This window comes from Anomaloglossus baeobatrachus, chromosome 5 (assembly GCF_048569485.1).
Source record: "Anomaloglossus baeobatrachus isolate aAnoBae1 chromosome 5, aAnoBae1.hap1, whole genome shotgun sequence".
Classification (NCBI taxonomy): domain Eukaryota; kingdom Metazoa; phylum Chordata; class Amphibia; order Anura; family Aromobatidae; genus Anomaloglossus; species Anomaloglossus baeobatrachus.
Window position 1 is genome coordinate 205,053,510 of NC_134357.1, and position 25,963 is coordinate 205,079,472.

At 52.8% G+C, this 25,963-nt stretch overlaps 1 protein-coding gene across 2 annotated transcripts in view; it reads right to left on the reverse strand.

Moving 5' to 3' along the window:
- Nucleotides 1–22,820, reverse strand: part of KAT6B (lysine acetyltransferase 6B) — a 745,545-nt gene extending 722,725 nt beyond the window's left edge. For both annotated transcript variants that reach the window (XM_075349101.1, XM_075349100.1), the window contains exon 1: nt 22,735–22,820. The gene's annotated coding sequence lies outside the window, so the exon portion shown is untranslated. The remainder of the gene's footprint in view (nt 1–22,734) is intronic.
- Nucleotides 22,821–25,963: the final 3,143 nt, after the last annotated feature.

The following is a 25,963-nucleotide window of genomic DNA, read 5'->3' on the forward strand; positions in this document are numbered from 1 at the left end:
AAACACATACAATTTGATAGCATGTGTTTTTCCTTGCATTTTTCATGCCCTCATTGATTTCAATGGGTGACAAATATTGACAAAAACGCAAGAAAGAATGAACATGCTTTTTTTCCCTCAAACTTTTGTAAAAAAAAAAAAAAAAACTGCTGACAAACTGCAATGTGTGCACAGCAAATCTGACATCTAGACTTTGCTGGGAAGTCAAAAGTGAGAAAGTTCTGACAACAAAACTGCAGAAAAAAAACACAAGAAAAACATGAGAAAAAAAACGCAGCGTGCGCATATAGCCTTACTAAGCAAAAGGGTGCCAGAGGCCGTGACCAGAACCTTGGTTCAAATTCTGTGCATATCTGGGCCGGAGAGCACAGCTCATTATAAGAGAGAACTCAGGAGAACGGCCCATTAGTCTCCAGATGGAATCAAGAAGTTTTCACTCACAGACAGCAAATTTATACAATTATTTAAATGCATTTACATAAAGCTGAAAATGTTTTTCAGGCTGGGGCTACAAACTTTCTGTAGGAGATTTGTCTTATCTAGCAAGTGACAATTGCAGTTCCTTTGGACAGAGGAGATGCAGCATTATTGTTGGGATACAGTCCCTCGGGGTGCAAAGGCAGCATATTATCCATTAAAATTAGGCAAAGTTCACACTTAGCACTATGATGAGGCAAAATCCAAAAACAAAGGATTGTGAAAAGAACGTCCAACACAGCCATTCACTTAAATGAAGCCAATGGAGACACTTTGGACCTGCCTGGCCTCCATCACAGCAGCATTCATCCTTTTCTGATACACGCAGACAATGTTTTTGTGCATGTGTGGACACTAATTGGCTTCCATCCTAGCACAATTAGTGTTTTTATAAAGTGAATGGCTCTGCTGGAATTCTGTTTTTCTAGGATTGCATAGGAAAGACTAAATTACGTACCGGTAATGGGATTTTCCTGAGTCCACGACAGCACCCACGAGAGAGGGATCCGCCCCCTTCAGGACAGGAAACCTACAGATAAAAAGGGGCGGTCCCCCTCCCTCATCAGTTGGTTGCAGAGAACGGGAGAGGAACCGCCAATGAATTGGTAAACAAAACAGACAAATCCCAGGACACCGAAGCGTGAAAAAACAACAAGGAAGGGCAGGGGGGTGTAAAGGGTGCTGTCGTGGACTCAGGAAAATCCCATTACCGGTACGTAATTTAGTCTTTTCCTTTCGTCACGACAGCACCCACGAGAGACTTAGAGAGAACACACACTGAGGGCAGGATAACCGTGTAAAGGGCCAAGCCTTCGAAACGGAAGGCCAGCGGAAGAACATAAGGGTCAGCCGGCAGAGCCCGGAAAAGGTGGAAGGAGAAGACCAGGTCGCAGTCTTACAAATACCGTCGATGAGACAGCAGCCACAGCCACCAAGGAAGATGCCACCGCCCAAGGGAACGATCCGTCACTGAGGAGGCCAGAGGAACTTGCTTCACCACAGATGCGAGGGAAAACCGCATCCCACGGCCATCGGGCAAGGGACGTCATGCCACCGGAGGACCACATCCGGAATCCTGAAAGACCGATCCTACCGCCAAGGAGCCGACCGAGCGACCTAGGGGAGAATAGTGCCCCCCCCATGCCCAGGTTGCGAAACGAAGGAAGGGAGAAAGAGCACGCGACTGCGGGGACAGGGACGCCACCCCGGGCAAGAAGCCGGGTCTGCCACAAGAACAATCCGATCCGGAACCCCCAAGGAAGGGAGGACCAAAGGACAGGGCCCGACGGTCGCGAACACGCCCGGCAGAAGCAAGGGCGACTAAGAGGCGGGGGCCAGGGACAGCAACGTACTGGACGAGGAGGAGAGGGGCTCGAAGGGTGCAAGGGCAGGGCGTCCAACCCCAGAGCAAGAACCCAGGGAGGAGCGCCGGGTACACGGACCGGCCGGCTGCGGCCACCAGCCGTAATGAAGCATACAACCCCTCACAACCCGCAACATTGGAATTGAACAGGGCGCCCCGGGCAGAAACAGGCACCCAGAGGGGACCGATCGAGAGACCCAAACCCCCTCCTGACCGGAGAACGCCAGAACAGAGGACATCGGGACCACAGCAGACAAGGATTCAGGAAGGGAGGCAAGGAAGAGTATCCACAGCCGACCACAAGGACAGGAGCGGACTGGCGGCCAACAGCGCAGGAAGGACGGGATGGCAGCAACGCCCCGTCAAAAAGCACGCCGGCAAGAGGAGTCCCGTGACGTGGGGAGCAGGAAGGAACACCCGAGCCCAAACCTCCCGCCGCCCCGAGAGAGGGAGCCGCCCAGCGAGGACAGGAAACCAGGCCGAAGAGAAGGGCGGCACAACACCCCCCCAATCACGTCCGGGGGCAAGACTAGAGACTCAGAGGCGAAGCATGAAGCCCGAGGCGCCAGGCAAGGCGCAAGGCCAGGGAGGCGCAAGGCGTCAGAGGCGGAAGGCGGGAGAGGCGCAAGGAGCAGAGCACAAGGCGCAAGGCGTAGAGACGCAGAGGGCAGAGACGTCAGGCCAGAGGCACGAGGACAGACGCACAAGACAAGAGGCGCAAGGTACCAGGGGCAAGACCAGAACACAGGCCCATGCGGCCAAAAGGCCACCGAGGTCCGGAGGGCAAGAGGCCCCAAGGCCAAGAGGCCAAGAGACAGAGGCCCAGAGGCCAGGCAGCCACAGAGGCCAGGCAGCCACAGAGGCCAGGCAGCCACAGAGGCCAGGCAGCCACAGAGGCCAGGCAGCCACAGAGGCCAGGCAGCCACAGAGGCCAGGCAGCCACAGAGGCCAGGCAGCCACAGAGGCCAGGAAGCCACAGAGGCCAGGAAGCCACAGAGGCCACCGATGTCAGGAGGCCCAGAGACCAGGAAGCCCTGAGGCCAGGAGGCACAGAGGCCAGGAGGCTAGGAAGCACAGAGGCCAGGAGGCATAGAGGCCAGGAGGCACAGAGGCCAGGAATCACAGAGGCCAGGAGGCCAGGAAGCATAGAGGCACGAGGCCTGGAAGCACAAGACGCGGAAGCACAGAGGCAGGAGGCACGAGGCCAGGAGGCAACAGAGGCACGCGGCCAGGAAGCACAAGGCACAGAGGCAGGAGACACAGAGGTTCGAGGACAGGAGGCACCGCGGCCAGGAGGCACCGCGGCCAGGAGGCACAGAGGCCCGAGACCAGGAGGCACAGAGGCCCGAGGCCAGGAGGCACCGAGGCACCGAGGTCCGAAGCCAGGAGGCACCGAGGTCCGAAGCCAGGAGGCACCGAGGTCCGAAGCCAGGAGGCACCGAGGTCCGAAGCCAGGAGGCACCGAGGTCCGAAGCCAGGAGGCACCGAGGTCCGAAGCCAGGAGGCACAGAGGTACAGAGGCACAGAGGCCCCAGACCAGGAGGCACAGAGGCCCCAGACCAGGAGGCACAGAGGCCCCAGACCAGGAGGCACAGAGGCCCCAGACCAGGAGGCACAGAGGCCCCAGACCAGGAGGCACAGAGGTCCCAGGCCAGGAGGCACAGAGGTCCCAGGCCAGGAGGCACAGAGGTCCGAGGCCAGGAGGCACAGAGGTCCGAGGCCAGGAGGCACAGAGGTCCCAGACCAGGAGGCACAGAGGCCCCAGACCAGGAGGCACAGAGGCCCCAGACCAGGAGGCACAGAGGCCCGAGGCCAGGAGGCACAGATGTCCAAGGCCAGGAGGCACAGAGGTCCGAGGCCAGGAGGCACCGAGGCACCGAGGCCAGGAGGCACAGAGGTACAGAGGCATAGAGGCACGAGGCCAGGAAGCACGAGGCCGAGAGGCCCGAGGTCAGGAGGCCGAGAGGCCCGAGGCCACCGAAGCCAGGAGGCCCAGAGGCCACCGAAGCCAGGAGGCCCAGAGGCCACCGAAGCCAGGAGGCCCAGAGGCCACCGAAGCCAGGAGGCCCAGAGGCCACCGAAGCCAGGAGGCCCAGAGGCCACCGAAGCCAGGAGGCCCAGAGGCCACCGAAGCCAGGAGGCCCAGAGGCCACCGAAGCCAGGAGGCCCAGAGGCCACCGAAGCCAGGAGGCCCAGAGGCCACCGAAGCCAGGAGGCCCAGAGGCCACCGAAGCCAGAAGGCCCAGAGGCCACCGAAGCCAGGAGGCCCAGAGGCCACCGAAGCCAGGAGGCCCAGAGGCCACCGAAGCCAGGAGGCCCAGCGCTCCTGTGCACTTCCGGGCCACTGTAGCAGAGAGCGCGCGCCGACACGGCAGGGCCCCCCCCGCCGCGCATGTCGAGAAACCCGGAAGAAGCATGCTCTGCTGCAGGCGTCATTTCCCAGGTGGACAAGGCCGGACCAAGGGAAAGAGGACGAGGTGCACCGGAGGATGGAGTCCACGAGGGGAGCTCCACCGACCGTGCTTCCGGATCCTGAGCTCCGCCGTTCCCCCAGAGACCGCACGGACTCCACTGGACCCAGGTATGGTAGGTTCCGATCCATTCAGGACAGGAAACCAACTGATGAGGGAGGGGGACCGCCCCTTTTTATCTGTAGGTTTCCTGTCCTGAAGGGGGCGGATCCCTCTCTCGTGGGTGCTGTCGTGACGAAAGGAAAAACCAGACATCGTTCAATGCGGAAAGCACCGAGTTTGTGTGAACCTGACCTTATCAGGACTAGTGATGGGCGAACCCCCCGACGTTGGCTCGAAAGTTTGAGTTCGGGTTCTGAGATAACAAACTTGCATCCGAACATCAAACTTGGACTTTACAGTTATGGGATGGGGTGGGGGTGGGGGTCTGTAAAATAAAGAATATAGTTAATAATAAACACTGTCATAATACTTACCGCTCCCGCGACGCGTCCTGCGGACCTACTCAGTCGCTGTCTCCCGGCCGCTTCTGCTTCCGGGTCCAAATCATTAACTTCCGGTGGTATTCACTGCACTGCTTGTCACTCGGCAGTCTTTGGCTGATTTTGGCCATGTTCGCAGTGACATCAGGGTGCACCCTGACGTCACCACGATACCGACCGAAAACAGCCAAAGACTGCAGAGTGACAAGCAGTGCAGTGAATACCAATTGAACTTTGACTGTCACTGTCAGCCTGCTTCTCGCTCTGTAGAGACTGCCTATATAGAGCGATGAAGCAGAGCTAACATTGCTCTCCCTGTGGACTTCCCAGAAAAGCTCGTATTTCGGATTGTGTGCATGAATACTGTGTTCGGTACGGATCTCGAACGTTACAGTTCGGGTTCGCCTATCACTAATCAGAACAGTAATTTGCAGTACCAGCTTTGTGCACGAGATTTTCAGTAATATCCTGTACACTGCAGATAATACACTGCAGATGTTACTACCAATTTCTCTTTTCCAGAGTTCAGTTTGTGCCTTAACCACACCATTATCATAAAGTATTTAACGCTTTTGGCTTTTGCACTTCAATTTCTTCTAAAGGAGTTTCCTATAACCGTACATGAATACTTTCACATACCCCCGGACAAGGCTTAGATAATTATATTGCAGAGTAAAAAAACCATGACAGATTTTCTGTGGAATCTGAGAAATATCTGCAGCACATTGTTATTTGAGGATTTGCTTCTGTTATGAAAATAAGCATAAACTGATATAATGCAAGTCAAAAATACACAAATCAGGAGGAGACTTCGTAAAAACTCATCTCTTTTGCTGATACAGTAATACAACCTCTCACAAGCCTCTGCAGTGCATCTTCATGATTAAGGACTCCAGCCATGTCTGAAACGCAATGAAAATTTTCATTGTTCCATAAATCAACGAAACGATTTTAACGCATCTACAATTCTGCTGTTCCTAATTGTTTTAATTAAAACTGTTATTTAATGTTTTTCATGCTTGTCTCTGCTGCCATCTACTGGCCAGACCTTTCGGCTCCTCTGTTTCTTTTGTCCAGCCCATGGGAGTGTCTGCTGATCTTCTTACCTCAGTTCCTGGCATATTCAGTTCCAGCCAGAGCTTTTGTGAGAATCACATCCCTTATTGGAGCTGCTAGAAGCAAAGTCTTCTGACCTTAGTGACTCCAGAAACAAGCATCACAAGAGAACCACAATGTCAGGTACTTGGACTACTGTACTCTGCATGTCCTAACCTTTGGAGAAAATAAACCACCATTGTTTCATCTCAGCATGTGCATGTTTAACTTTGGAGCGCTCTGGTCCTGTCTGCCTCACCTATTAGGAAAAACGAAGGTAAGATTCTTACAACATCTCACAACTACGCGCCTTCAATCGCCTTTAAGTGGGGACAGAACAGTCAGAAGACTGCTTAACAGCCCAAGGCAAAAACTTCCTTGAGAGCCCAAATCACTCAGAAGACTGCTTAACAGCTCAATACCCCAGCTACAGTTCCCTAAGAGCCCTGTAACTTCCCTTGTAATCTGCCGAGCAACAAGCCTTGTGCACTAGTCTGCCTGCAACAGTGCATGCCTGGACAAGCCTAAGGGGAAGTTCTCCCATCTGCCACGTCCTGTGTCACCTCTGCTTGCATTGTAAAGGGACAGTTTATGCACCTGCTGTTTCCCTCTTGCTATACCCCCTTCTATAGACTTTCAGTACATTATACCTCATCACTGCACATTGCTGGACTGCGAACCCCAAGTTTTGCTAAAGACACCTTGGGAATTTCATCAGTGAGTCCTTGCAGAGCTGCACAACGATTTTCGGACCCGTATTCAAAAGTCAAGTTTCTTAAAGAGACAGTACACCTTAAAATTAAAATGGCCGAAAAAGATCTCGGACGGTTCCCCACTGCTGAAACAAAGCAAATACAATTTGATACTGTCCATTAGGAAGCCCAGGAGGCAGATCCCGTGGTTCCAGCAGACCAAGTTGTCCGACTGAAGCGCTCTTCACTGAAAACTATCACACTATGAAAGATGAGCTATGTGAACACCTGGAAGAACAGTGGGAACGAGTCACCTATTACATGTCAAGACTTGAATCCTCATCAGGTGATGCCGCATGCTTACAAGCCGCTCAGGAACGGCTGAACACAGCTCATGAAAGATACAAGAGATTGTCAACAAGGTACATTACCTTTCTAAAAGACTAAAATTGATGCAGCTCTTTCAGACCTGAGCAAGGCAGAAGAGGTGGACAAGGAAAGAGATGCCAAGGTGCAAGATGCCATAGACAAGGCCGAACACCGTATCTCTCTCCAGCAAGAAACCAGATCACACCGATCAACCTCATCTAGACGTTCCTCTCGGTCATCCGGGTCATCATCCTCAAGAAGCTCAGCCCTGAGAGACAGGATACTAGAGGCCCGCAGAAGAATCCAAGGTGAGATGTTCCTTCACAGAAAGAGAAGTAGAAGCAGAAGCCAAAAGGGCAGAAGCAGAAGCCCTTGCAAAAGCAGAAGCCGCTAAAGCAGAAGCCAAAAGGGCAGAAGCGGAGGCTCGGATAAAAGATTCTTCGGTCACAGATGGAAGAGGAAGTTGCACTAGCTAAAGTGAGACTACTTGAGCAAGCATTGATCCAAGGTCCTGATCTAGCTCACTCGCCACCACTGGAAGCAGACAATCCAGTTGATCGCACAAGAGACTATGTACTGAATCAGTTACCTGTAGCAACCCCGGTTTGCAGTACCGTCCAAGCCGATAACACCGAAAAATCCAACTTACCTCTACCAGTGCCAGTACCACCTAAAGTAGGGTTCCCCAACTCCAGTCCTCAAGGCCCACCAACAGTGCATGTTTTCAGGATTTCCTTAGCATTGCACTGCTGTTGGAACCAGCACCTGGGCAGGTAATTACATTAACACCTGTGCAATACTAAAGGAAATCCCAAAAACTGCACTGTTGGTGGGCCTTGAGGACTGGAGTTGGGGACCTCTGACCTAAAGCACCGGAGCAAATTAATAACAGTCACCAAGAGGTGCCCTCTCAAAACACAGTCACCACGGCAAGATGGCAACCAAGTGTTTCCTGACCCACTTCCATAGTTTAAGCAGCGGTCATCAGAATCTACAGAGGCTAAACCACAGCTCAACCCTGCAGCAACGTCATTCTACCTGGGAACATCTCATCCATTCACGCCAGGCAGCCCATACGCCCCAGGGGCATCACGAGTCGTCGTGGCAACAAGTGGTGAGAAATCAGATATGTCTGAGTTTGCCAGGTTCATGGTGAGCAGAGAGCTAATCAACACTAGTCTCACGAAATTTGATGATCGTGCGGAGAGCTACAGGGCCTGGAAAGCAACTTAAGGCAGCCATCGCCAATCTCAACTTAACTGCAGAACAGGAGCTCGACCTCATGATCAAGTGGTTGGGCCCAGGCTCTACAAACCGTATCAAGAGCCTCAGAACCGTCTATGTGGGACAAGCAGAAGCAGGTCTCGCTGCTCCATGGCAAAGACTGGAACGCACCTTTGGCAGCGCAGAAGCAATAGAGAAAGCCCTATTCAAGAGACTGCAGGACATCCCAAAGATCAACCTTAAAGAAGTCCACAAGCTTCAAGACCTAAGTGATCTGCTCATGGAGCTGGAGCTCGCCAAAAGAGATCCTCGTCTGTCTGGGCTGTGCTACCTGGATACAGCCCATGGAGTGAACCCAATTGTGGTGAAGCTGCCAGTCTGCAGGAGAAATTGGCAACGTCAGTCTCAAGGTACAAAAGAGTGCATGACGTCACCTTTCCCCCATTTATTCACTTCTGCAAGTTCATCGACGAGCAGGCCCAGATGAGGAACGACCCCAGCCTCGACTTCCTAGAGTTCAACACTTCGGCAGCTGCAACATCATCAAGGTATGAAGGTGACATACACAAACGCAGAGACATTAAGAACACTGAGTGTTAGGAAGACTGAGCTACCATCACCTGCAGCACCCACAGATAAACAGTACATCTCATCACGAGAAGTCTTTCAATCAAGAATGTCCCATCCATAAAAAAACGCATTCACTGAACAAGTGCAGAGGGTTTAGATCCAAAACCCAACAGGAGCGCAAGAAAGTCTTCACAGAGCTTGGGATCTGTTTCAAATGCTGCGCATCACTTGAGCACATGGCCAAGGACTGTAAATCCATCGTCAAGTGTGAGGAGTGTCATAGCGAAAAACACGTTTCAGCCATGCACCCAACCCAGCTAGCTAGAGACACACCGGCTGCAGTCACCAGCACTCCCACTCCAAGTCATGGCGGGGAGTCCAAGAATCAGACTGACACCACCACAGCTGTCTCATGCTCATGCTCAGAGGTATGTGGAGAGGGCCAAAACGCAGAAATGTTGTGCCCGAATATGCCTCATCAAGGTTTATCCCGAGGGACATCCAGAAAAGGCAATGAAGGTGTATGCCATCATAAATGACCAAAGCAACCGGTCCCTAGCAGGAACCAAATTCTTTGAAGCCTTCGGAATTAATGGACCATCAGAACCCTACACCTTGAACACCTGCTCGGGTCGCATAGAGACTAGCGGCAGAAGAGCCCAGGGATTCATTGCTTCTCCTATCAATGGGAAGACTGAAATACCTCTACCAACGCTTGTTGAATGTGACCAAATACCCAGCCACAGGAATGAAATTCCTACCCCAGAAGCTGCATTTCATCAACCACACTTAAGACACCTCGCTAGTGTTATCCCACCTTTGGACAATAACGCAGAGATTCTACTCCTGCTCGGCAGAGACAATCTAAGGGTACACAAGGTGCGACAACAGTGTAATGGGCCTGACTATGCACCATACGCCCAGAGACTGGACTTGGGATGGGTAGTCATAGGAAATGTGTGCGCTGATCGATGAGAAATTGATTCTTTCAAGACTTAGTGCATGGAGATGGGCGCACAACATGCCTAAAGCAATGTCTTCATCACTATGGAGTGAAAGAGAAGTCTCCAGACACAATACAGTTACCTGACATCGCTTCTTCTCTGCATATCGACAACTTGGGAAGATCAGTCCCTCTCACAACCAAGGACGACGATAAAGTAGCCTTGTCAGTAGAGGACAGAGAATTCATTGGAATAATGGACTGTGAGTTTTCTAAAGACAAAACCAACCATTGGGTCTCTCCATTACCCTTCCGATCTACCAGGGTAAGACTCCCAAACAACCGAGCTCAAGCTCAGACCAGATTTAACTCTCTTCAGCGTTCTATGAACAGCAAACCTGAAATGAGAGAACATATTGTTGCCTTTATGGACAAAATATTCCGCAACAACCACGCAGAACCTGCTCCATTCTTGAAGAAGAACGAAGAGTGTTGGTATCTGCCTTCATTCGGTGTATACCACCCACGAAAACCGAATCAAATCAGGGTTGTCTTCGACTCCAGCGCCAAACATGAAGGCGTATCCCTTAACGATGTTCTCCTCACAGGTCCTAACCTAACAAACAACTTGGTAGGAGTATTGCTGAGGTTCAGAAAAGAGCTTGTTGCCATCACTGCCGATATTGAACAGATGTTCCACTGTTTCCTAGTCAGAGAGGACCACCGAAACTTCCTCAGATTTCTGCGGTACAAGCACAATGACACCAATAAAGAGATGGTGGAATATCGTATGAGGGTCCACGTACTTGGAAATAGCCCTTCACCCGCAGTTGCAACCTATGGCCTCCGGAGAACTGCATTAGAGGGAGAGTCTGAGTATGGAACAGACGCCAGAGACTTTGTTGAGAAAGACTTTTATGTAGATGATGGGCTCAAATCACTACCCACCGAGGAAGAAGCCATTGATTTGCTCAAAAGGACTCAAGGCATGCTGTCCCAGGCAAAACTCAGGTTACACAAAATTGCTTCAAATAGCCTGGCCGTAATGAGAGCCTTTGAGTCGGGCGATAACGCCCCTGGGTTCAAGGACATTGACTTGGGGCTAGACAGTCCTCCCGTGCAGAGGAGCTTGGGCATCAGATGGGATCTTGCAGCCGACTCCTTTGGATTTTAAGTAAGTTGCTCAGACAAGCCATTCACAAAACGTGGTGTCCTCTCTATAGTGATCAGCTTATTCGACCCGCTGGGATTTGTGGCGCTTATCACTATACAAGGCAAATCCTTGCTGAGACAATTCTCTGAAACTGTCAAGGACTGGGATAACCCACTCCCTTCCAACAAACAGCAAAAATGGGAAGCTTGGAAACCGTCGTCGTGTGGGTTGAACAACATTCACATCCCAAGATGTTATATCAAAATCTCCCTCACCTCTAGCATAAAGAAGGAACTCCACATCTTCTCAGACGCCTCCACAGAAGCCATAGCAGCGGTTGCATACATGAAAGACCAGACCACAGAAAGGACTGACTGGCCTATGGGACTGATTACTAGGATACTGCCTAGCCAGGACGGCAATGTTCGGAAGGTGGAGCTAAAGGTCATCAGGAAAGGTGAGACTAAGACCTTTGCAAGGCCAATCCACGAACTTGTTCTGCTGTTGCCCATAGAAAGCTAGAAAGCGTCCCTACGGGATGAATGCTACCGGACTTTGAGCCAGCTTTCTTGTTTTGGACTCAATTGAGCTTGTTTTTGCATTTAACGTGCCTTTCCTTTCAGGTTGTATTATGGACTCAATAGTGAAATCCCCAAAGTGAATTTCAGACGCGGAGTGTGCTGTTCCTAATTGTTTTAATTAAAACTGTTATTTAATGTTTTTCATGCTTGTCTCTGCTGCCATCTACTGGTCAGACCTTTCGGCTCCTCTGTTTCTTTTGTCCAGCCCATGGGAGTGTCTGCTGATCTTCTTACCTCAGTTCCTGGCATATTCAGTTCCAGCCAGAGCTTTTGTGAGAATCACATCCCTTATTGGAGCTGCTAGAAGCAAAGTCTTCTGACCTTAGTGACTCCAGAAACAAGCATCACAAGAGAACCACAATGCCAGGTACTTGGACTACTGTACTCTGCATGTCCTAACCTTTGGAGAAAATAAACCACCATTGTTTCATCTCAGCATGTGCATGTTTAACTTTGGAGCGCTCTGGTCCTGTCTGCCTCACCTATAGGAAAAACGAAGGTAAGATTGTTATAACATCTCACAACTATGCGCCTTCAATCGCCTTTAAGTGGGGACAGAACAACAATAGATTTTTACATTTTTATTTATCAGATTGAGATTGTCCACAAATTGAGCAGAAAGACCAGTTGGACAGCAATGTGAGCAGCCTCTCCTTACCACAGTAGCCCTAAAATCGCTACTATTAGATCAGTAGGACTGTGTGGACAGCAGTCTGAAGAGCACTAGTGATGAGCAAGCAGTACCATGCTTTGCTGCATTTTTGGTTTTTTTTTTATACAAGTCTTGTTGAGTTTTTGATGTGGATTATTGTTTTTTTGTTTTTGATGCTTCCTGGTAATTGGAACTGTAAGACACTGCCTTTCTTTGCAAAATATGTAGTGTCAAAAACTCATACTGCGGGTGTATCCGGGATGGTGATGTGAAAAGACGCTCATAGCAGGAGTTCCCTCCAAGCGCAGCTAAATCTGTGCATCTTTCTTGCATATACCGGCCACAGTGTCTTTACTCAATGAGTTCTCGTGAAACTAGGACGCTGGCACACACAGGGCCAGTTGCAGCAGTCCCAGCAATGGCCCAAGATGTTTTTTTGATGCAGGACATGGTGGACCCCAGCATTCCAACGCCATCTTGGTCCATTGCAGAGGCCCCTGCAGCGCTGGTGGAAAACAGAGAGGCAGGAGGGGCTGAAATATAGGAGGCGTCAGCTACTATGACAGAAGAGGGGGAGCAGAGTGAGGGAGACCCAACGAGGGTTATAGCAGCTGAAGAAATACAGTTGTAGTAAACACCAGAGGCAGGCTACAGTCCCACATGGCAATGAAGGGGAACAGCTCACAGAACCTAGGGATTCCTGGCATCAGGGCTCACCTGTGGCAAACTACACAGTCTCCATTGCTCACCAGACTATGCAAAAGATCCGACAAGGGAGGAGGAATAGGGAAACTCTCTGACGAGGGAGAAACTCCTTTGTACACTAACCACAGTAGTAATATAGGGCCTGACATTTGTCTCCAGCTCCATCACAAACAATGAGCACCCTCCACCCCCCTCAGAGTGGAAGGAGGACTTTAAAATATGAAGTTAAGAAAGCCTGCGGAAATTAAATATCTTCTCTGAAATATGATCCGTGGCACCTAGCAGGACGTGTGGACTTTCTAGATGGGAGACATAACACCACTAGAAAGCGTGTAGCAGGAAGGCAGCAATTAGCCACCTCAGCAGAAGGCCGTCAGGAATCTGCATGCCCATCTAGAGGATCTTGACAATAGGGGCAATCGCTGTAATACGCGTTCGGGGAACTCAGAAAGAATCTGGTCAGGAAAATAAACTAATCCTCAAAACGATCTTCAACTCAATTTTGGGAGAATCTCCACAAACTGGACAGAGTACATCGTGTTTTACAGCCAAAAGGTTATACAATCCATCCCATGCTGCCTGCATGACTACAAGACAAGACCAAGGAGAGAATAAATGTCAAAGGCCAGAGCTCAGATGATCTTAACCTACATGGACAACGAGATCCAATTATTCCCTAACCGCTCTCATATAACTTCGCAAAAAAGGAGACACCTCAAGCAGTTACTAAAAATCCTGATCGATCAGCGAATCCCCTACAGATGGGCTATTCCAATTTGCTTTAATTGCCTGTCGGGATGGGATATTGACTACACTGATATCCTTGGAGGATCTTAAAGACTTCAAACTGGGACTTAACAGCGCTGGATTCCGTCATGCTCTACTGAGCATGCCCAGCATGTTTGGGACAGCCCAGTGGGTGTGCCAAACACAAACTGATCATGACTGATCAGTCAAAAAACGGATGCACAGGAGATGTAACGGACGCGACGGATCAGTTTTTTCACAGAATTCCTGTGAAAGGAATCCTGTGAAAAACACATCCGTTGCATCAGTTGACATCCAAAAAGCGACTGATTCGTTGCTGACTGACCTGACAGATTTAAAACAACGGAAATGTGAACCTAGCCTAACCTCTGCAGCTGTCATTGGCAGTGTGTGGGGAGGGGAGAAGAGCAGAGCTGTGTTTCATTACAACCAACCTATGCAACTGTTCATTGGCAATGTGGGGGGGGGGGGGAAGAGAAGCGCTGTGTGTAATTACAAATAACCACTGCAGCTTTCATTGGCAGGCAGTCAGTGTGGGGGGAGGGTAGAAGAGCAGAGTTGTGTGTCATTACAAACAACCTCTGTAGCTCTCATTGGCAATGATACACAGCTCTACTCCTCTCCCCTCCTCACACACTGACTGCCAATGAGAGCTGCAGAGGTTGTTTGTAGTCAGTGTGTGTGTGTGTGTGCGGGGAGGGGGGGGGGGGTTGGAGAAGAACAGAGATGTTTATCATTACAAACAACCTTTGCAATTTTCATTGGCAGTCAGTGTGGGGGGGGAAGAGAGAAGAGCAGAGCTGTGTATCATTACAATTTCTGCAGCTTTCATTGGAAGTGTTGGGGGAGGGGAGAAGAGCAGAGGTGTGTGTCATTACAATCAACCTCTGTAGCTTTCATTGGCAGTCAGTGTGGGGGGAGGGGATAAGAGCAGAGCAGTGTGTAATTACAACCTCTGCAGCTCTCTTTGGCAGTCAGCGTGAGGAGCTGTTATTACAGCATTGAATACAATTTTTGTATTAAGATCCCTGAAATCTGTATAAATGGAAGGAGACAGAATGAAGCTGTGCGGCCACCACCATAGGCACCGGGGATACGACCACTGGCTCTGCTTCACGACTCACTCGCCGGGAAATTCCCCTTGTCAGTACAGGAGACGAATAATAATGCGGTTTGACGATGCTAAAGTTGGTTTCATATTTGGCCGTTTCTTATTCAGCTATTATTTATTTTCTGTTTTTTTTTACAAGCTTCTCAACAAAAATAAAACCTCCCAAGTATATAACGCCGTGCAGTAGTGTGCCCTGTATAACACGCCGTGCAGTAGTGTGCCCTGTATAACACGCCGTGCAGTAGTGTGCCCTGTATAACACGCCGTGCAGCCGCGTGCCCTGTATAACACGCCGTGCAGCCGCGTGCCCTGTATAACACGCCGTGCAGCCGCGTGCCCTGTATATAACGCCGTGCAGCCGCGTGCCCTGTATAAAACGCCGTGCAGCCGCGTGCCCTGTATAAAACGCCGTGCAGCCGCGTGCCCTGTATATAACGCCGTGCAGCCGCGTGCCCTGTATATAACGCCGTGCAGCCGCGTGCCCTGTATATAACGCCGTGCAGCCGCGTGCCCTGTATATAACGCCGTGCAGCCGCGTGCCCTGTATATAACGCCGTGCAGCCGCGTGCCCTGTATATAACGCCGTGCAGCCGCGTGCCCTGTATATAACGCCGTGCAGCCGCGTGCCCTGTATATAACGCCGTGCAGCCGCGTGCCCTGTATATAACGCCGTGCAGCCGCGTGCCCTGTATATAACGCCGTGCAGCCGCGTGCCCTGTATATAACGCCGTGCAGCCGCGTGCCCTGTATATAACGCCGTGCAGCCGCGTGCCCTGTATATAACGCCGTGCAGCCGCGTGCCCTGTATATAACGCCGTGCAGCCGCGTGCCCTGTATATAACGCCGTGCAGCCGCGTGCCCTGTATATAACGCCGTGCAGCCGCGTGCCCTGTATAAAACGCCGTGCAGCCGCGTGCCCTGTATAAAACGCCGTGCAGCCGCGTGCCCTGTATATAACGCCGTGCAGCCGCGTGCCCTGTATATAACGCCGTGCAGCCGCGTGCCCTGTATATAACGCCGTGCAGCCGCGTGCCCTGTATATAACGCCGTGCAGCCGCGTGCCCTGTATATAACGCCGTGCAGCCGCGTGCCCTGTATATAACGCCGTGCAGCCGCGTGCCCTGTATATAACGCCGTGCAGCCGCGTGCCCTGTATATAACGCCGTGCAGCCGCGTGCCCTGTATATAACGCCGTGCAGCCGCGTGCCCTGTATATAACGCCGTGCAGCCGCGTGCCCTGTATATAACGCCGTGCAGCCGCGTGCCCTGTATATAACGCCGTGCAGCCGCGTGCCCTGTATATAACGCCGTGCAGCCGCGTGCCCGGTATATAACGCCGTGCAGCCGCGTGCCCGGTATATAACGCCGTGCAGCCGCGTGCCCGGTATATAACGCCGTGCAGCCGCGTGCCCGGTATATAACGCCGTGCAGCCGCGTGCCCTGTATATAACGCCGTGCAGCCGCGTGCCCTGTATATAACGCCGTGCAGCCGCGTGCCCTGTATATAACGCCGTGCAGCCGCGTGCCCTGTATATAACGCCGTGCAGCCGCGTGCCTGGTATATAACGCCGTGCAGCCGCGTGCCCTGTATATTAACGCCGTGCAGTCGCGTGCCCTGTATATAACGCCGTGCAGTCGCGTGCCCTGTATATAACGCCGTGCAGTTGCGTGCCCTGTATATAACGCCGTGCAGTTGCGTGCCCTGTATATAACGCCGTGCAGCCGCGTGCCCTGTATATAACGCCGTGCAGCCGCGTGCCCTGTATATAACGCCTTGCAGTCGTGTGCCCTGTATATAACGCCGTGCAGTCATGCCACTGATCTTACACTACAATTACATACCTAGTGATGCGCCGCATACAATTCAAGGACTACAGCCTGGCCCAAATGGGTTCTGGGCATCAGAACTGGCACGAAGTCAAGTTACTCCAGTCTGGCTTAAATGAGTGGGTCATTGTGAAGATTTTGAGTTGTGTATATTTGTACAAAATCACGAGGGGATCTTGATGCACCAAAGTGAATGAGAATCCTGAAGGTTTGTAAATGTGGTGTGATATCAGTGGCCCAAAGCCTTTTAACCCCTCAACACTTGTTACTTATTCAAATCTGTTAAAATTGGGATTTTGCCCACTTTGATGCCAGTTCTGATGCCCAGAACTCATTTGGGCCAGGCTAGAGTCCTTGAATTGGATGCGGGGCATCACTAGGTATGTAATTGTAGTGTGAGATCAGTGGCATGACTGCACGGCGTTATATACAGGGCACACAGCTGCACGGCGTTATATACAGGGCACACAGCTGCACGGCGTTATATACAGGGCATGCACGGCGTTATATACAGGGCACACAGCTGCACGGCGTTATATACAGGGCACACCTCCTTCCTTCCGCATTGCCGGCGGGAGCCGCAGGACGCAGGTAAGCTGTGTTCATCTTTCCCGGGGTGTCACACGGTGCGACGTGTGCTGCCTCAAGAACGATGAACAACCAGACGTTCAATTTTTAGAAAATGAACGACGTGTATGCGATGAACGTTTTAACGCACAATTAAGGTCGCTCGTAGCTATCACACACTACAATATCAATAACGATGCCGGATGTGCGTCACTTACGACGTGACCCCGCCGACACATCGTTACATATATTGTAGCATGTAAAGCCCGCTTTACTCACATTTTTTTTATTCATCCCAATGTTAAAGGCAGCCAGGGCCGGCTCCAGGTTTTTGTGGCCTCGTGGGTGAAAGAGTCTCAGTGGACCCCATCCACACACAGACACGCACATACACATACAGGCATATATACATATACATATCTGAAGACAAATTCAGAAAAATACATATAAACAGACAAATATATGCACAGTCATATACACTGACATACATGCAGACACAGCCGCATTAGGGCTCGTGCGCACGTTGCGTAATTCCATGCATTTACGCTGCGTATAGCACTGCAGTGTAAATACATGCGTCCTGTGTCCCCTGCACAATCTATGTAGATTGTGCATAATCCGTGCGCACGTTGCTTTTATGAACGCAGCGATTTGGGTGCTAAAATGTTGACCCAAATCCGTGCGTTCATAAAATGAGCATGTCAATTATTCCGTGCGCTATGGATGCAGCTCCCACTCGGTCTGTGGTGGGGGAAGCAGCCATAGCGCATGAAAACGGCTTTTTTTGAACAGAAAAACTGCATCTATTATCCAGTGTTTCTGCAGCGATTTGACGCGCACATGTGCTGTCAAATCGCTGCAGAATATTCAGCAGTTACGTGCCCTTACAGGTATTAATATGGGGAAGTCGCCAGCAGCCTCACTCACCTCTCCCGCTTGTTTCCGTCCAGCTCCTTCAGGACGTGTGGCAGTGTTTTACGATGGCTGTCACTAACAGACATGACTGCACACTGACAGCACTGCTGTATATACATCACAGGAGGGGCAGGGGGCATAGACGTTACTGGAGTGGCAAACAGCTCTGGTGGTGTACTCATTACTGGGATGGGTGACATAGTGCTCTGGAGGACCCATATAGTTCTGGGAGGGGGCCGCACAGACTGCTCTAATTCATATATACACACACAGTACTGCTTCTTACACACACAGCTCTGACACACACACACACTACAATGCACCCCCTACACACACAAATACAATGCACCCCCCATCACCTCACACACACACACAATACAATGCACCCCCCATTACCCCTCCCCACACACACACACACACACACACACAATACAATGCACCCCCCATTACCCCTCCCCCCACACACAATACAATGCACCCTTCATTACCCCTCCCCCCACACACACAATGCACCCCCGATTACCCCCTCCCCCCCCCCACACACACAAATACAATGCACCCCCCATTACCCCTCCCCCCACACACACAATGCACCCCCGATTACTCCCTCCCCCCCCACACACACACAATACAATGCACCCCCCATTACCCCTCCCCCCCACACACAATACAATGCACCCCCCATTACCCCCCCACACACAATGCACCCCCAATTACCCCTCCCCCCCCCACACACACACACACAATACAATGCCCCCCCTATTACCCCTCCCCCCCCACACACACACACACACACACACAATGCACCCCCCATTACCCCCCCCCACACACACAATAAAATGCACCTCCATTACCCCTCCCCACCACCACACACACACACACACACACACACACAATACAATGCACCCCCCCATTACCCCCACACACACACACACCATGCACCCCCCATTACCCCCCCACACACACACACACACACACAATACAATGCACCCCCATTACCCCTCCACACACACACACAATGCACCCCCATTACCCCTCCACACACACACACAATGCACCCCCATTACCCCTCCACACACACACACCACACACAATACAATGCACCCCCCCATTACCCCCACACACACACAACACAATACAATGCACAGCCATTACCCCTCCCACACACACACACAATGCACCCCCCATTACCCCTCCACACACACAAATAAAATGCACCCCTATTACCCCTCCCACACACACCATGCACCCCCCCATTACCCACCCCACACACACACACACACAATACAATGCACCCCCCATTACCCCTCCCCCCCCCACACACACACACACAAATACAATGCACCCCCCATTACCCCTCCCCACACACACACAATACAATGCACCCCCCATTACCCCTCCCCCCCACACACACAAACGCACCCCCCATTACCCCTCCCCCCACACACACACACACACAATACAATGCACCCCCCATTACCCCTCCCCCCCCACACACACACACACACACAATACAATGCACCCCCCATTACCCCTCCCCCCCCCCACACACACACACACAAACAATACAATGCACCCCCCATTACCCCTCCCCCCCACACACAATACACCCCCCATTACCCCTCCCCCACACACACACTACAATGCACCCCCATTACCCTCCCCCCCACACACACTACAATGCACCCCCCATTACCCCTCCCCCCCCCACACACACACAATACAATGCACCCCCCATTACCCCTCCCCCCCACACACACACAATACAATGCACCCCCCATTACCCCTCCCCCACACACACAATACAATGCACCTCCATTACCCCTCCCCCCCCACACACAATACAATGCACCCCCCATTACCCCTCCCCCCCACACACACACACACAATACAATGCACCCCCTATTACCCCTCCCCCCCCCACACAACACAATACAATGCACCCCCCCATTACCCCTCCCCACACACAATACAATGCACCCCCCATTACCCCTCCCCCCACACACACATACACTACAATGCACCCCCCATTACCCCTCCCCCCACACAAATACAATGCACCCCCCATTACCCCTCCCCCCACACAAATACAATGCACCCCCCATTACCCCTCCCCCCACACAAATACAATGCACCCCCCATTACCCCTCCCCCCACACAAATACAATGCACCCCCCCATTACCCCTCCCCCCACACAAATGCAATGCACCCCCCATTACCCCTCCCCCCACACAAATACAATGCACCCCCCATTACCCCTTCCCCCACACAAATAGAATGCACCCCAGATTACCCATCCCCCCACACACACTACAATGCACCCCCCATTACCCCTCCCCACACACACACACTACAAATGCACCCCCCCATTACCCCCTCCCCCCACACACACCACTACAATGCACCCCCCATTACCCCTCCCCCCACACACACACACTACAATGCACCCCCCATTACCCCTCCCCCCACACACACACACTACAATGCACCCCCCATTACCCCTCCCCCCACACACACACTACAATGCACCCCCCATTACCCCTCCCCCCACACAAATACAATGCACCCCCCCATTACCCCTCCCCCCACACAAATACAATGCACCCCAGATTACCCATCCCTCCACACACACACACACTACAATGCACCCCCCATTACCCCTCCCCCCCCCCACACACACACACACACTACAATGCACCCCCCATTACCCCTCCCCCCACACACACACAAAATACACCCTCCATACCCCTCCCCCCACACACACAAAATACACCCTCCATACCCCTCCCCCACACACACACTACAATGCACCCCCCATTACCCCTCCCCCCCACACACGCACTACAATGCACCCCCCATTACCCCTCCCCCACACACGCGCTACAATGCACCCCCCATTACCCCTCCCCCACACACACACAATACAATGCACCACGATTACCCCTCCCCCACACACACACACACACACAATACAATGCACCCCTCATTACCTCTCCCCCTACACACAATACAACCCTCATCACCCCCTACACACAAATTACACTACCCCATCACTACACACTCCTGCCCCCCCCCTCCCTCGGAATACAGTGCTCCTCCTCTGCCTGTCACAGAGCTGTGTTCCTTCACAAATGTTCCCCGTTATGTGTCCTCAGCCCCTCCCCCCTCATCCCCATTGATTAAACCTGTCTCTTCAGCTCCTTCATGGACGCGCTCGCTTCCTCATGTCCCCTGTGTGGCGCCCGCAGCACTGTGATGACGTCAGCATCAGCAAGGTGCTGCATGTCGGGGGCGGGGCCCAGTCCCGGCGCGCTGTTCAAATGTAGTTACGACGCAAATACATTTGAATAGGAACGGAAAGAGGAAGCTGCGGTCATCGGCTCTGCTGCGCTCCTCTGCACTGGGCGCATGCCGAGCACAGCACACAGCAGAGCCGGCACAGCGCGCTGCCTCCTGCTAGTGTGCCTGGCATGTACACAGTGTAGAGGAGCGCAGCGGGGGACAGCAGATACAGCGGCCCACTACACCGTGCCCCTGCTTCTAGGGGGGGGGGCAGCTGCCCCGCCCCTCGCTGGGTACGGCCGCAGCACATAGCAGGGAGCATTAGCACACCTCTGACCCCGGAAGTGCAAGCGGCCGCTAGGTACTTCCGGAGTCAATCAGCGTCTTGTGCCCGCAGTTTGTTTTTGCGTCTTAAAGACGCAGATGCAAATAAATAGCGGTGCTCCAACACCCCCCCACCCCCGAAAACACAGCTAATTTATTAGACTGTCTTTACGGAGGTGGAGCGGGTGTGAAGGAAAAAAAATGCTGACAGGTGCCTAGTGCCAAGTATGGTGGGGGCCCCCTTAGAAGCTCTTTTGGTGGGGGCCCCTGGGCTGGAGCCCCGCCTATAATCTGGCCCTGAGTGGCCCAAAGCCATTTAACCCCCTTCAATAACAAAAAGTGCCTACTTTGATGCCCATTTTTGTGCTAGGCTTATAAATTTTTTAATGTGTTTAAGTGTGTTCACAACAGGGCACGCGGCTGCATGTACAGGGCACGCGGCGTTATACACAGGGCACGCGACTGCACGGCGTTATGCACAGGGCACGCGACTGCACGGCGTTATGCACAGGGCACGCGACTGCACGGCGTTATGCACAGGGCACGCGACTCTGCACGGCATTATGCACTTAGGATGTTTTATTTTTGTTGAGAAACCTGTAAAAAAAAAAAAAACAAACAAAATAAATAAGAGCTGAATAGGAAACCAACTTCAACATCGTTGCAGTCTGGGAGGAAAAGTACGGAATCTGCGATCATGAAGAGGTTAATGAAGCCTGTATGTGGCTGATAACAGCGGCTGGTGCCGAGTCCGGAGCCGGCACAAGCTACAGAAAGAATGGTACAGCCGGCACAAGCTACAGCCGGACTAGTGGGAGAAGAGCCGCGCAGCCAATGAGCAGTGAACCGGCTGCACGTCCCCAGCTCCGCGCTCACTACATTCCCCAGACAAGTGTCCGGGGCTGACGTCACAGGCCGGCAGGTGCACACTGCAGGGTGACGTCACAGCGCCCCGTTCACTACATGCCGACACACAAAGCCGCCGCCATAAACCACACGCTGGCGGCCGGAGTCGACGGGCTGGTGTCACCTGTACCACAGTACAGCCTGTATAGTACCGTGCACAGAACCAATTACCCAATGACGTCACCTACATTACCGCCACCTCATCACCCATCCCGACGCAACAAACCACTATACGCACAGGACCTACTGCACTCACCAGCTATCAACAAAGCTGCTAAGAATCTTCCGCCATTATGCTGCGCTGTGTTCGGGTCCGATATGAAACTGATTACACCGACTCTCATTACACATCACCTACCTCTCCGGCCCCGCCCCTTGCAATGCTAATTGGCCAAAGTGCCTGTCCGTTACACATTTCCATAAATCCTTGCTGGTTTAGGCTATGGGGGCGGGGTTAATACGCTAATAAGGGCTCCGGTGTTGTCCGCCACTCCGCCTCATCTGGACGCTGGCACTGAGATTGCAGGGCTGTGATTGGCTGGGTCAGCCTGGGAGCTGATCAGATGTGTGCGGGCTGGTGGCGGGGGAGCCGATCAGATGTGTGCGGGCTGGTGGCGGGGGAGCCGATCAGATGTGTGCGGGCTGGTGGCGGGGGAGCCGATCAGATGTGTGCGGGCTGGTGGCGGGAGAGCCGATCAGATGTGTGCGGGCTGGTGGCGGGGGAGCCGATCAGATGTGTGCGGGCTGGTGGCGGGGGAGCTGATCAGATGTGTGCGGGCTGGTGGCGGGGGGAGCTAATCAGATGTGTGCGGGCTGGTGGCGGGGGAGCTAATCAGATGTGTGCGGGCTGGTGGCGGGGGAGCTAATCAGATGTGTGCGGGCTGGTGGCGGGGGAGCTAATCAGATGTGTGCGGGCTGGTGGCGGGGGAGCTAATCAGATGTGTGCGGGCTGGTGGCGGGGGAGCTAATCAGATGTGTGCGGGCTGGTGGCGGGGGAGCTAATCAGATGTGTGCGGGCTGGTGGCGGGGGAGCTGATCAGATGTGTGAATCTGAAGTGGCATACAGCACTGTGGTGGAGGGGACATACAGCTCTTGGGGTGTACAGCTCTGGGGGTATAGCGCACCGGAGTGGGGAGACAGACACTTCTGGGGGGGTATACATTACTGGGGTCGGTGGACAGAGTTCTGGGGGTATACAACACTAGGGTGGGTGGGGGGGGGGGACAGACAGTTCTGGGGGTATACAACACTAGGGTGGGGGGGACAGACAGTTCTGGGGGTATACAACACTAGGGTGGGGGGGGGACAGACAGTTCTGGGGGTATACAACACTAGGGTGGGGGGGGGGACAGACAGTTCTGGGGGTATACAACACTAGGGTGGGGGGGGGGGACAGACAGTTCTGGGGGTATACAACACTAGGGTGGGGGGGGGGGGGGGATAGACAGTTCTGGGGGTATACAACACTAGGGTGGGGGGGGGGCAGACAGTTCTGGGGGTATACAACACTAGGGTGGGGGGGGGCAGACAGTTCTGGGGGTATACAACACTAGGGTGGGGGGGACAGACAGTTCTGGGGGTATACAACACTAGGGTGGGGGGGACAGACAGTTCTGGGGGTATACAACACTAGGGTGGGGGGGACAGACAGTTCTGGGGGTATACAACACTAGGGTGGGGGGGGACAGACAGTTCTGGGGGTATACAGCACTGAGGCGGGGGGGACAGACAGCACTAGGGGTATACAGCTCGGGTGCTTGGAACAGACAGTACTGAGGTATACAGCACTGGGGTGCTTGGGACAGATAGTACTGAGGTATACAGCACTGGGGTGCTTGGGACAGACAGTACTGAGGTATACAGCACTGGTGTGCTTGGAACAGACAGTACTGAGGTATACAGCACTGGGGTGCTTGGAACAGACAGTACTGAGGTATACAGCACTGGTGTGCTTGGGACAGACAGCACTGAGGTATACAGCACTGGTGTGCTTGGGACAGACAGTACTGAGGTATACAGCACTGGTGTGCTTGGGACAGACAGTACTGAGGTATACAGCACTGGTGTGCTTGGGACAGACAGTACTGAGGTATACAGCACTGGTGTGCTTGGAACAGACAGTACTGAGGTATACAGCACTGGGGTGCTTGGAACAGACAGTACTGAGGTATACAGCACTGGTGTGCTTGGGACAGACAGCACTGAGGTATACAGCACTGGTGTGCTTGGGACAGACAGTACTGAGGTATAAAGCACTGGTGTGCTTGGGACAGACAGCACTGAGGTATACAGCACTGGGGTGCTTGGGACAGACAGTACTGAGGTATACAGCACTGGGGTGCTTGGGACAGACAGTACTGAGGTATACAGCACTGGTGTGCTTGGGACAGACAGTACTGAGGTATACAGCACTGGGGTGCTTGGGACAGACAGCACTGAGGTATACAGCACTGGGGTGCTTGGGACAGACAGTACTGAGGTATACAGCACTGGGGTGCTTGGGACAGACAGTACTGAGGTATACAGCACTGGTGTGCTTGGGACAGACAGCACTGAGGTATACAGCACTGGGGTGCTTGGGTACAGACAGTACTGAGGTATACAGCACTGGGGTGCTTGGACAGACAGTACTGAGGTATACAGCACTGGGGTGCTTGGCACAGACAGCACTGAGGTATACAGCACTGGGGTGCTTGGGACAGACAGCACTGAGGTATACAGCACTGGGGTGCTTGGGACAGACAGCACTGAGGTATACAGCACTGGGGTGCTTGGGACAGACAGTACTGAGGTATACAGCACTGGGGTGCTTGGCACAGACAGCACTGAGGTATACAGCACTGGGGTGCTTGGGACAGACAGTACTGAGGTATACAGCACTGGTGTGCTTGGGACAGACAGTACTGAGGTATACAGCACTGGTGTGCTTGGGACAGACAGCACTGAGGTATACAGCACTGGGGTGCTTGGGACAGACAGTACTGAGGTATACAGCACTGGTGTGCTTGGGACAGACAGCACTGAGGTATACAGCACTGGTGTGCTTGGGACAGATAGTACTGAGGTATACAGCACTGGGGTGCTTGGGACAGACAGTACTGAGGTATACAGCACTGGTGTGCTTGGGACAGACAGCACTGAGGTATACAGCACTGGGGTGCTTGGGACAGACAGTACTGAGGTATACAGCACTGGGGTGCTTGGGACAGACAGTACTGAGGTATACAGCACTGGGGTGCTTGGGACAGACAGTACTGAGGTATACAGCACTGGGGTGCTTGGGACAGACAGTACTGAGGTATACAGCACTGGGGTGCTTGGGACAGATAGTACTGAGGTATACAGCACTGGTGTGCTTGGGACAGACAGTACTGAGGTATACAGCACTGGGGTGCTTGGGACAGACAGTACTGAGGTATACAGCACTGGTGTGCTTGGGACAGACAGTACTGAGGTATACAGCACTGGGGTGCTTGGGACAGAT